Below are 13,961 nucleotides of genomic sequence, written 5' to 3' on the forward strand. Positions count from 1 at the left end.
GCACTGAATTCCAAATTGGCCTGTAATTTTAGGTCACTGTATGTCCTGTCAGTCAAGTCTTCTCCTGACTTTGACCTCCCGGGAGTAGAAAACTTATCGTCTTTCTCCTTCACAGCAGAGCAAGCCCAGAGCTGAGCACAGAGTTGTCTTTCTTGGAACCCTTGCTGGCAGAGCAAGTTCACCATGCATGGCTGAGCCTTGGTTTTCCAGAAGATGCCCCATGGTTACTGCATTTGGGCTGCCCATGGGCTAGTGGTGGAAACCGAAAATAAAGACAAGAGGTTGATGCCATGTGGTTAAGGAAATACTGGAGGGAAGCACAGAGGTCTGAAGAGCCCAGGGAAGAGGGAAGTGCTAGCTCTTCCTAGAATGGTTAGAGATGGCTCCTCTAGTTCAAGCTAGGTTTTGAAGGATAAGTAAGAACACACCTGAGGAGGATAATAACTCACATTTTATTCTTTCAAGGACTTACTCTGGACCTCACATTTTTCTAAGTGCTTTACATGGACTGTCTCATTTAATCCTCAAAACAGCCCTATTAGAGAGCTTCTGTTATTATCACCTCTCTTCTAAAGATAAAGAAACTGAGGTGCAGAGAATTGCCCAAAATCACATAGCTAGTGAGTAGCGGTGCCAGGATACAGAACTGATGTGGCCCAGTTTCAAGACTTGTTTCTAACCACTACCCTATGCCACCTAGACAGGAGACAGGGGCATCCCAGGAAAAGATGACATTGTTACATCAGTGCTCTGCAAAGTCTGATGCAAAATATCTAGATTTTGCAAATATCACTGAAGTGTTTGCTTCTGTTAAAGCCAGGAAAGTGAAATTATAATAAATTCTGGTTTTAGTAAAAATAAAATATTTAAACTAAAAATAATGCCATAAGTGTTAATACATCTACTTTTCTATTTTTCAATATTTAAATGAACTCTTTTAAAAAGCATAAAAGCACACATGTAAGAATGCACATTTTCCCATTGCCTTGGCTCTAATGTGGCTTGGAACCGCACTGTCAAAGCCTGTCTCTGTGTAAAATTCCAATGCTTTGTACATCATGATTTTTTTTTTGCATTAATTTTGTTGTCTTTTAAATATTATTTATCTTGGTTTCTTAGTTTGGGGGCACCCCTTAAATTTTGCACCTGTGGCAAGTGCTCACTCACCTCGCCCTTTACCCAGCCCTATGTTGCATAGGCAGAGAGCTAGGAGAACCCCCTGCAGAGCTGGAGTGTGTGGTAGACATGAGAGAGTCAAGAGAAGGGCTTTGGAAAGGCAACTTTAGGCCAGATCGCAGGGCATTCTATGCCATAACTAGGAGTTTAGATTTATCCTGTGGGCAACTGAGAGCCAATGAAGTGTTTTAATGTTGGAAATGATAGGCTAGATTTGAATCTTAAGATGATCACCCTGGCATGGGCCACCCTGGAGGCAAGGGAACTCTCAAGAAAGCTGCTGCATTGGTCAGGTAAGAAGGAACAAGGCCTGATCTAGGGCATGGAGCTGTGCAGATGAAGGCTGGAGTCACAGGGTGACTAGCATTGCCATGGCTCCCAGGACTAATCAGCACGAAGTTGAGTCTAGACCAGCTCATAGTCTAGAAGCCTGCACCATGGCTGTCCCTGAGGGAAACTGGATTTCAACCAGGGAGACAGGTCATGAAGGCAGTGGAGTTAACCTGAACAGAAAAGAATGAATGCTCACTCTGCAAAGTCCTGAGACCATCTTCCTCCATACCCTTGTTAGCCAGAGTGGAGTTCAGCACGAGGATTCTGACAGACATCACCTGAAATCTAACATGCAGTCTTCTGAATTGCACAGCGTCCCTGGGGGTTGCTGAATAGGAACCAGGGAGCACCAGAAACAAGTAAATGGCAGACCCTTTATTTCCAATTTCTCATCACTAGTGTCCAGTGACATATGTTTCATTCCCAAGGACCCTTAAGGACCTGAGGTTCCCCCTGCCTTGTTTTTGTGAGAACTCACAATTTCGCACCAAAACCCTACAAAGTAAATAATACCAAAAGTAACACCCAAGGCATCAACCCATTTTTCAGCCGTCAATGAATCTGCTCCAAATGTTTTCCTTTGTCTTCTTCTTGTTTAAATTTTATACTCACCATTCTCCTCCTCACCTGTCTTGGAAGAGAGAGGTTCAGCTAAGATTTGCCTTCAAATTCTTACCCAGAAAACCCCATCCTAGGTCAGCTCTGCAGTCATAGGATAATGGTGACTGAGACAGAAAGTCCCTGAAGATCATCTTAAAGAGGGAAACATACCACAAGAGGACTTGAGAACAAAAGTTCATAGTGTATTTATCCATTGTAAGCACACCCCAAAACCACACTAGGAAACAGACAGTTTCCAGGTGTGGTTTTGGGAGCCTCTGAACTTACCCCTGGTTGGAGGTTATTTAGAACTCTGATTAATGGGCCCAAAGTGAGCAATAATGGTCTGAGCACCCAAATGTCCATCAACAGATAAACAGATCAACAAATTTTGGCATATTTATACAACGGAAAATGATTAAGCAACAAAATAATACAAACTACTCATACACACACAACATGAACGAATCTCAAAAACATTATGCTGAAAGAACCAGATGCAAAATACTACATATCGTATGACCTCATATATGAGTTCAAGTACAGGCAAAACTAATCTATGGTGATAGATTTCAGAGTGGTTACCTGGGAGAGGGGTAAGAGGGTAAGATAAGATATTGATTGTGAAGGGGCATGAGGGAATTTTCTGGAACGATGGAAATGTTCCATGTATTGATTTCAGTGGTAGTCACAGTGGCATACACATATTAAAAATTCATCAAGCTGTATACTTAAGATTTGTGCATTTTACTATACATAAATTATACCGCAATTTAAAAATATATAAAATAAATTAAATTGTTTTAAAAAGAAGTGATTGATGTATGTTCGTGTGTATATAAATCTATATAACGATGTTAAAATGCAAGTTTTGGCTGTATATATATGACCTAATGTTATAGATCAACACAGTCCACTGGAATTTTCTTCACTGATGGAAATGATCTGTATTTATACTGCCCAATATGGTAGCCTTAGCCACATGTGGCTATTGAGCACTTGAAATGTGGCTAGTGTGACTGGGGAACTTAATTTTTTATTTTGTTTAATTTTAATTAATGTAAATTTAAATGTAAATAGCCATGTGGTGAATGACTACCATTTTGGACATTGCAGCATAGATTTCAGACACCCAATGAGATGCCAAACTAAGACATGTAGATTTCCTGCATGGAGCCAAGAGAGAAAATCTTTAGCAGGACCACTCTGGGAAGGTAATACGTTCAGGAAGTAGGTGAATGCTTGGGATGGGAAGTGTGTTGTACATTCTCTTCTAGTCTCTAATCATCTCTAATCACCTAAAGTCAACTTTTCGATTTACCTCACTCTGCCTCTTGACTAATTCAGATTCTCCTCAAATGTTTAGAGACCCCTGGTCATACATTCACTTTTATAAATGAAGTGATTGGAGGCCTGGTCAGGAGCTTAGTATCCAGGGGTGGGGACATGACCTGGTAGGTTTCACTCACATGAATGACCAGGGAGTCACAATTATTCAAGTCCCCTTCAAAACTCTATAAGGCAAAAGACCTTCCTTCAGGACCCCAACTCACACTCACTGCCCTAATTTTTTCAAGATACTTCATACAACTATCCAAGATGTAATTTCTGTTTTGTCCTGGAGATAAATTTCAAACTATCATCTAGTTTACATTTGGGAGGAGAGAGAGAGGGTTGTGAGGGGCAACTGTTGTACAGATCTTCAACTATTCCTTCTGTTTTCAGCCTCACTCTCTCACACCTTAGGCCAGCCTAATGCCCTGCCTGTCATCTCTTAAGTTTGAGGCCTTCCCCGGGCTCTATTAAGCATCTCATCGCTCCTCCTCCATACCCTCTTAGTATGCATTCTGCTCTAGGAGTTTTTCCACTCTGTTTCATCAACCAGTATTTATTTAGGCACTTTCTGCCTTCCAGAAATATTTTTAAATCCCTCATTGTCCTCCTTGTTATGGGACTATACTATGTAGTCTATCATCATTTTAGCAACAGGAGAGGAAATAATATGTGTATGGCTCATCATCTTGAATAGGAAGTCCTCCAGGAATATCTTTAAACTCTCATGGAATCGGGAAGCTTTCCGAGATCCCCTCCTCGTTGTATGGTCTTGCATTGCATTCCTCCTCTGGACTGGAATGAGGGGAATAGAACCTGTGAGATTCAGGATGGAGCAAAATAGATGAGCAGAAGAACTCAGTAATGGAAGGGACGGGAACTTCCACTTCTGCCCAAAAGGAATTATTAAAGGGACACCTGAGGACTCACACCCCAAAACCACTCTAGGAAGTAGACGGCAGGGGCCTCTGAACTCACCCCTGGTCAGAAGTTATTTAGAACTCTGAGATAATGGTCTGAGCGTCCAAGAAGCCTGGCATCATGTCACTAGAATGAAGAATTATAACAAGTAGTGGGAGCCATGCTTTGCCTCAGGTGGGGCTAGAATGGCCAGATTAACAACCATAGAGAAGGGAGCAGACTGGAAAAGGCCCAGGGGCTGGCACTTGCTCATGCTGAGTGGATATCTATTTCAGAAGGCAGAATGCCATTTGAAGGACACAACATCATGCAATAGGTGGCTGTCTGTGTTTGAAGGTAAAGAGCTTGTTATTTTTGCCACAGAGAAAATGTTAGCTGTACAGTGAGAATATAATTAATTTTCAGCCAAAGCATACCTGTACTGATCAAAAGACAACCAAATAGGAAATTAAAGAAAACAACAGAAAGAGACTGAGAATTACCCACTTGGAGCAAGGGCCTCCGTGGCCCCTTAATTCACAAGCTCAGGCCATTCCCCTCCTCTTTCAATATTATGGAGAGTTGCACAAGTGTAAAATAAATCATTTATATGAACACATAGTTTGAACTCAGGTGGATGCCATGGTTCCAGGGGGAACCTGGAGATGAAGTAATACATCATCAAGGGAGGAGGTTGTCAGGTTTAAAAGCCTTGTACTATGCAAGAGTAACATTCAAAATAGTTAACTAGCATGGCACAGCCACCAACCATTCAGAACAAGCACTGACTTTAGTAACCTATCCAGGCAAATAGGTGCTGCCTGTCAGCCCTACACATGTTCATGCACAGGCTCGGGGAAGTGGAGCGGGCTCTGCGAGGCTGCACAACCTGGCTGCTTGCCATGCCTGACACCTTCACCCATGTTGGTTGCTACTTTGTTCTGGAGACCTGTGCTGGAGGAGTCTCTGGGAAAATCCCCTTGAGGGGCCTGGACTACCCTTGTATCTGCCACTTTATAATAAAGCTTTCTCCCTTTGGTCACCTCACTATCCCCAATTTAGTGAGATCCTTATGAGCCTTAAATTAAGAGAAGGCTGGTGCAGCGTTGTTATGATGCACCAGTCTAGCTTTAGACCCAATGCTCTGCTGGAAATAAAAGAGCATATTTGGATTTTAGTAATAGAATTTTAAAAGATTGATAGATTACTTGTGCATGGGCCACCCAGCCCTTGAATATCCAGCTATTCTTGATGAAAGCTATGACTATATTAGCCTCATACATCAGGAGTCGCATTCAGAAACCAGTAACTGAAACTGGAAATACAATTTATTTCTCTCTTATATAAAAGATAAGTAGCACAAAGTTTTCCATGGTATTGAGGAGCGGAGGATCTTCACTCTTTCTGCACTATCATGGCTTCTGTCTTCAAGACTACTCATGACCCAAAATGACTGCTGGAGCTTTAGCCATTATATCTGCATTCCAGGCAGATTTCAGGCAGAAGGAGAGGAAAGAGGAAGAAGTCACATGCCACTCACTGTCTCTCCCTCTGTCAAAGCACTTTCTCAGAAGCTCTACACAACTACTTCTGTTCCCAAGCGACTGGTTACCTGTAGCTGCAAGAAAGCATAGTCCTTTAGTTAGTTCCATTGCCATATAAAATAGTATTGGGGTTCTGCTATGAAGGACAAAGAGAAAGATGGCTATTTTGAAGGCAATTAGCATTCTTTGCTTTACCTTATATAAGAAAGTTCCACTGAGATGATAGGAGATACATCTCAATACCTGTCACTGCTGTTGCGCCAGCTAAGGCCTCCTGGAAGAATGGTGGACCTTCCTCTGAGCACACAGGCAGACCCAGTTCCTCAGGGACCTAAAGGCTACCAGAAAGAAGCCTACCCCTCTGGGGATGGATGAAAAGATGAAACCCTTTCTTGCCTTTGGACCTGTATCTTCCCTTCTCTGCACTGGGTGGTAGCAGATGGCACTAAAGCTTAGTAACCCACGCTCTCTTTGAAAAATGAGAAGAAACTGCTACTCTTAGCTTCCCCTTAAAAAAAATGAAATCAGCCTTGAATCAAACTAAGAAAATCTGAGGGAGACAACAAACAGGGGTTGGGATGGGGGATCAGTGCTAGGTATCCAGACAAATAGTTAGCATCTCTGGGAGTGATGGTTGCCATTTTCCATCCCAGGTACCTCTCTCAGTATTTACGCAGGTGGAATAAGCTGAATGTATCAGTGGTGGTATTAGACATCTATCTTGGGGAAGATGGAGATTGTGAGTTGGGGATGGCTCCTGCCCTCAAAGAAATTTCATCACAAGGAATTTGTGTTGAACTCAAGTCAGAATGTGAAAAAAAGGGTCAGATGTGGACCTGGGAGGGAGCGGGCCAGAGAAAGGAAGCATCCTCCTAACTCTTTTTAAGCATGGAAAGGACTGGATGGGAAAACTGGTACCATCCTTTGAGATGTCAGTGCAGGTGAGCAAAGGCTAGAGGAAGAGACTTTGCTGGCCTGGTGCTTCAACTCTTTGTCCCACATGTTCCCTCTTACTTAATTTTTTCCTCAGCCCTGAATTTTCTTCCTGCTTCCTAAGGAGGATAGAAGGAAGGCTTCCTCTAGGCTGAGTTGTCAGTCCCAGAGTGATGGTTCTGCAAGCAAGGACCTGCTGATGCCCCTCAACCACAGCCCATCCCCAATCACTGAATTATGTCCACACATCACTGGCACTCAACGCAATTTTTTAGACAAATTAATGGATGACCAAATAAACAATTGAAAGGGGGTCACCAAAGGAGCTGACTTGCTTTTCGAGAGATGCTTTCCATGCAGGGCAGCACCGACCTACAAAATGGACCCGTTTTGGGTTCACCCAAGACTATGTCTTAAAGGGAAAAAGTGACCCGTAAAATATGTTTGCACAGTAAAACAAATGATCTGGGTACCAATTACTTAGAAACAAGCCTCTAATGTGAACAATCAGAAGTGAGTAAAATCAATACACTTCTTCCCATTGTGTAGAAATGGAAAACAAGTTTCATTTTCTCCCACCCCAGGGAGAAAAGGGCAAATTAATGGTTCCTGTCAGTGGCCCCGCACTAACTCCCTGCCCAGGGCCTGGCTCATGAAGGTGCCCCTTAGAAATGTTAGAAGGTTTATGATCTCAAGCCTGAGATCCCCAAGTGAATACAGGGTACACACACATATGCACACACACATACACACATCATATAGAAGTATACACATGTGTTCTCATGTGCCTCATATATGCACGTGCATGTGTTCCCATGCCTGCACATATACATAAACATAAGAACACCTGTCTACATGCATGCATGTACAAAGGTGTTCATATGCATGTGTCCATCTGCATATGAATGTCCACCTGCATGTGTAAGTACCTGAACACAGATGTCTGCGCCCACTCTCAGATACTTACCTTTAGATTCTCTGACACATCACACTTGTTGAACTAAATTACAGTGCTGTGTTGGGTTGAGGTCATCTAATAAAGGAAAAGATAGAAAGTCTGCAGCCCTCCCAGGAATCTCCTAGATTCTGCACCTCCGTTTGGTCACCTAAGGGACTTCCTTCACTCAGACATTTAGACTTTTGAAAAGACATACGCACTTAGAAAACCACATGTGTACATACACAAAAATCACTTAGTTAGAGATATTCACTTTACTGGTTTCCTATTGCTATGTAACAAATTGCCATAAACTTCATGGCTTCAACCAACCCAAATTTATTATCTTATAGTTCTGGGGGTCAGAAGTCCAAAATGGATCTACTGGGATAAAGGCAAGGTGCCAAGAAGGCTGCATTCCTTCGGGAGGATTTAGAGGAGAGTCCATTCCCTTGCCTTTTCCAGCTTCCAGACACTGCATGTATTCCTCTGCTCATAGCCCCATCTTCCATCTTCAAAGCTGCAGCATAGCATTCTCCAGTCTCTCTCTGACTCTGACTCTGACTCTTCTCTCTTCCTCTTCTATTTATAACTCTTGTGATTACATTGGGTCCCCCACCCCGATAATCCAGGATCATCTCCCTATCTCTAGGTCAGCTGATTTACAACCTTAAATCCACCTGCAACCTTAATTCCCCCTTTGCCATGTAAACTCACGTATTCACAAGTTTAGGGGATTAGGACAAAGACATCTTTGAGAGGTATTATTTTGAGGGACTATTATTCCACTTATCATACTCATGCTCTCCTTACATAATCACAGTAAAGAGAACACAGATATTTATGAGGGGAGAGGCAGAACAGTTTTCTGATTAAAAGCGTGGGTTTTGGAATCTAACCCACCAATGAGTTCCAATCCCAGCTCTACCTCTGATAACTATGTAACCCTGAGCATAATTCAAGACCTCTCTAAGCCTCAGTTTCATCATCTTTAAAATGGAAATGACAGCATCTACTGTATTAAGCATGTCTTTTTAAAATAATTTTTTTTATTTTTCAGTTTGCATACAACATTATATTAATTTCAGGTGTACAACATAGTGATTAGACATTTGTAAAATTTATGAAGCGATCACCCCAATAAATCTAGTACCCATCCAACACCATAAATAATTATTATAATATTATTGACTATATTCCCTATGCTATACTTTAAATCCCCATGGCTATTTTGCAACTATCAATTTGTATTTCTTAATCTCTTCCCTTTTTTCACCCATTCCCCCAATGCCCTCCCATCTGGTAACCATCAAAATGTTCTCTGTATCTATGAATTTATTTTGTGGCTTATATAGTAGGTGTCCTGTGTAGCCCAATTGTACAGTTTCTCTGATCACTTGAGCCAGGTGCTCCAGGTGTGTCCCTTGTGTGGGCCGTATGTGCCCTCTTGTTGTAGTTAAGTCTTGATTGCTGTTGGCACATCAATGGGAGGGACTGACCCTCTGGCTGACTGGTTGTGAGGACTGGCCAGTGACTACAGTGGAGAAGCTGTCATGCAGGGGCTGACCCTATAGAGCAGGATTCTCTTTAGCAGGAATCTAGTGCCTGCTGAATAACATGTCGATTTATTCTGATGCTTTCATGTCTGAGGCCTTGCTGACCCTGGAGAGACTGCCCCTCCCAAGACTAGCCAATTCCTAGAGATAATAAAGGACTTGCCTGCAACCAAGTCTTCAATATGAAAATTAACCAATCCAGAGTCTGTACACCCTACCACCTCTGCTACTGGGCTCTCATTCTCAGGGCTAATATTTTTCTGCCCTAATAACCCCAAGACCAGGTACCAGATGACTCAGGACAGCCCCTATACCCCAGAGCCCAAATTATTTAAACTACTCAGTCTTAAACCTGCTTATTCTGTCTTGCCTGTTCCTTCCCATGGAAACCATATTTAAGGATCTTGCTACATTTTCTCCACTTCCCTCTGTCTTCTGGCTGACTCTACTGCTTCCTCAGGTGGCCCTATTTGGCATGGCATGACCTTTCCTCTTCAGAATTGTGAGTTACAAACTATCCTTTCGATGGCAATCATTTTCTAATCTGTTGGTTGGCCTCACCATACTTGAATAATAATAAAACTACATTTATGGGATTATTATATTATGGGATAATTATAAGGATTAAATGAGATAATGCATCCAAAGTGATTGGTAGAGTGCCTAGCTGCCAGTCATCTACTGCTGTGAAACAACCCACAAAATCTTACATTAAAAAGCACCAAATTTGGTCTTCTCCCCAAGGCTGTGTTGCAATAGCCACATCTTTGATTTGGTGAAAAATCATTTTATTTTCAACCTGGTAATTTCTGGGCTCTTTACAATACCTTGAAATTATCCTTGCAAACTAGTCAATTCCTTCTTGAATTTATCTCTTTCAAATGTAATTAATAGCAGGCAGCTTATATTTTGAACAACTTGCCTCAAACCTCTTTACCCAACTTGACAAATGCTTTAGGTACATTTTTCTGCCTTCCAGGTTATTGCAAGTGACTGCTTTACCAAATGTTTCATGATTACATAACATGAGTGCTATTTTACCAGCTTCTTATAACATTGTCCTTACTACATGCCACCCAGTCTCAAAACCAATGCCATGTATTTCAGGTTTTTGTTATGGAAGCATTCCATTTCAGGTACAAATTTCTGCATCAGTTAGCTATCGCTGCATAAGAATCATGAAATCATATATATGTGACTTAGAATAGTGCCTGGCACATAGTAGAACTACATAAACATTAGCTATTATTATTTTATGACCTTAAAATTATAGAAAATATGCCATTTTGGAGAATGACACTCAGTGTGGCCCTGCTCTGACCCAGTAGCGTTCTGTTACTTCACTGACTAAATGAACGTTAAGATCCTTCAGTAATCATTAAGACATCATGATTTCTGGTGAGAGAGAACCTTGAGGCAACATTCTTCATCCATTCAATGAAAAACTAGGACTCAATCTTTAAGAAAGGCTCACATATTTTTAGAACCTGCTTTTAGCAGGAAGCTCTGAGTCAAAAGTTTCAGAGGCCTTTTCTGTTGGTTTGCATGACTCATTTAGAGCAATGGTGATAAATGAGGGAAAGTTGTAGAAGCTGGAGAAAGGCGGCAAAATCTTGCTTCAGGTGCGAAGTGAGGGGGCAGGGCAAGGACAATGCACCATTGTTTGCCATGGATTGCTGGAGGAAATGCTTCTTGCTTGTGAGTCATTTGTAATCAATTCAACCTGGGATGAAAAATGTCGTGTATATGAAAATGCTATATTACCCATGTAATAATAAATCATTAGCAGATGTTACAGGGATGAAGATTGTTATTAATGACTTCAGGGAGAAAAGGGGTTCTGGGAAATATCTGATTCAGAGGGAGGACACAGTCCTTGTTCAGCTCCTGCTTGCCCTGTTGGCACAGCATTGGGGGTTTATAGCACAGCATGAAAAGCAGAAAAGCACAGTGTGCATAAGGACCGGATCTAGTTTATCCATGCTCATAGGCACGCTCCTCCCAGAATGGGGTGGTCTGGAGCTCACCCATGCCTCTCTCACAGAGAGACTGCATCTGGACTTCTCACATTGGACTAAGTCCCAAGTCCTTAGAAATCTGAGACTTGGTTTCTCCTATGAACAACTGAAGAGCACCTCGATGTGACTGTCAGACTCAACCAGGAAAGGAGGCACAATATGATCGATAATGTAGTGCTGGATAGCACAGTGGGTAAGCATGGGCTTTGAGGTTAACCAGGACCAGGTTGGCCTGTGTTATGGTTTTTAGCATGGGCTTTGAGGTTAACCAGGACTAGGTTGGCCTTGTTAGTGGTGTGATTTGGTTTTTAGCAAATGGATTTACCTCTCTGATCCTCAGTTTCCTGATCTCTAAAATGGGCAAACTAATAGTATCTATCCCCAAGTATATTTGAGGATTAATTAAGATATATAAAATACTTAGTCCTAACCTTGGCCTATAGTAATAAGCCACCACATGTTTATGATGGTGATGCTTCACATACCTCTCTGTGAAGGTCTCTATATCCAGGCTCTTTGCCTCCCACCACCTTTACCTTTGGCACACATGTTCCCTCTGTGAGGCAGTGTGGTGAGCATTTCAGAGCATGAACTTTGGGCCCCACAGCCCTGCCTTCAAGCCCTGCTTCTCCACTCACTCTGTGAAAACAAACAGGTTACTTCATGCTCTGGCTGCAGTTGTCTAGTGTGTAGAATGGGGAATGATAGCAATGCCTCCCACATTGGTACAGTTGTGGAGACTGAGAATGATGGCTATAAAACCTTTAACACAGCACCTGGCACACAGAACATACCCCATCAGTGTTATTACTCTCCAGACACTACAGGGCAGGAGGGCTGGAGCAGAAATGTGGTCCTTGGAACTCACAGTCCAGGACTCCATGCTGGCAGAAGGCATCTTCATTCAGGCTCACTCTGCCCAACATTGAGATGAGCTGATGCTACAAATCCCTTCAGTTCAGCATTCCTTCACTCCATTTCTCTCCTTCTCTTTTGCTGCCATTCTGCCTCAGCCAAGTCTTGGCTCCTTCGGGCCTGGGAACCAGAGAGAATTAGGTTCAAATCCACACTTATTCACTGTGTGGCCTTGACCAAGTTGCTTAACATCTCTGAGTCTGGATTCTTCATTTACATTTATAAAGATTCAATGAGACAATGCATGCAACATGCCTAGTCCAGAGCTTGTCATTGTTTAAAAGTTGAACAAATATTAAGTTCCCTTAATCCTTATTTGCAGTCCTAAATGCAAACCCCTTTCTCCCTGCCTAATAGGCTTAATTAACCCTTCTTCCCTCTAGATGTATACTGCACCTGAGTATTTCCTCCAACGTGTCCTATTTAAGCCCTGTTATATTGAAATCAAAGTGTCTTACATCCTGCACTTTCTCTAGAACCACCATTTCCATCTTCATCCTCTGTAGAAACTGTGACTCTCTCCCAACATCAGTTCTCCTCACTGTGGTAAACTGCTGCATATATGGCTCCAGCTTTGTTCATTCCCTCTTGTATCCACTGCACTGAGTTATCTTCCCTCCTCACCCACCACTGATTCTGAGCTTGCCATGTGACTTGCTTTGGCCAATCGAATAGTAGCAAATACGAGGCAAGAAGACTTTTGAAAAGTGTTTATGCATGGGACATGTCCTCTCTTTCTGTTCTTAATACCCTGAGATGACCATGTAAGCAAACCCAGGCTAGCCTGCTGGAGGATGAAAACGTTGAGGAGAGTCTCCATTCAACCCAGCCATCCCCATCCTAAACCACCCAACTCTAGCTAGTCCATCAGCTGATGAGAGAGCCAGGCTCAATAGAAAAACCATCCTGCTGAGCACAGCCTGAATTGCTGACACACAAAACTTGAACTAAATAAGTAGATGATACTTTAAACCACTACATTTTAAGTGGTTTGTTATAGCCAATATACTCTCTCCCACAATGCAGCACTCAGGTGTTTTAGATGAGCTCTAACTATTCTAATTCAACCAGGGCAATCCCAATCTCCTTACCACCAGTTCAGACATGAGAGGGTTAAGCCTGTCAGCAGTAGGATCCCCTGGCCATCAACTTGTTAAGGAAAGGACAAATGACCCAACTGGAGCCAGTGAAACACAGGTAGAGGGTTGCTGAAAGACCGAGAATAAAGATTTCTTGTTCTATGAAAAAGCCTCCAGAAGATTTCTCTTCCTTTGGATTTTATAATGTGTGGATGTGACGCCAGAAACTGCTAGCTCCTTCTTGCCTCCATAAAACCAAGCAAATACCAAGCAAGAGTTCCCACAAATGAGAGGAGTGCAGAAAAATGGACCTGGGAGCCACTGGAGTAAGCTGGCCTGAAAAATTGGACTTCACATTATGTGAGCCAATATAGTTTATTGTTTAAGCCAGTTTGAGTCCAATCGTATCATCCTGACTGATATATCACCTCTAACACAATGAAGAATAGGTGTCTCCCAAATGACTATGTTTCTCACTCTGAAAGCTTTTCTTCCATCTCACCTGATGGCCAGAGGACTTTGGCCAAGGAACAAGCACCTCACTCTTTCTAAGCCAGTGGATCTCTGCCCTGGAAATGTTTTCATTTTTTTTTAAATGCCTACAGCACCCAGTATTCCTAGGTGGTCTCCCATCCAAG

The 13,961-nt window shown here is 42.4% G+C and overlaps 1 pseudogene; it reads right to left on the reverse strand.

The window, feature by feature from the left end:
• Positions 1 to 13,919: 13,919 nt before the first annotated feature.
• Positions 13,920 to 13,961, reverse strand: part of LOC112471480 — a 119-nt pseudogene continuing 77 nt past the window's right edge.

The sequence above is a fragment of the Pteropus alecto genome, unplaced genomic scaffold, assembly GCF_000325575.1.
Source record: "Pteropus alecto unplaced genomic scaffold, ASM32557v1 scaffold398, whole genome shotgun sequence".
In the NCBI taxonomy this organism is placed as follows: Eukaryota; Metazoa; Chordata; class Mammalia; order Chiroptera; family Pteropodidae; genus Pteropus; species Pteropus alecto.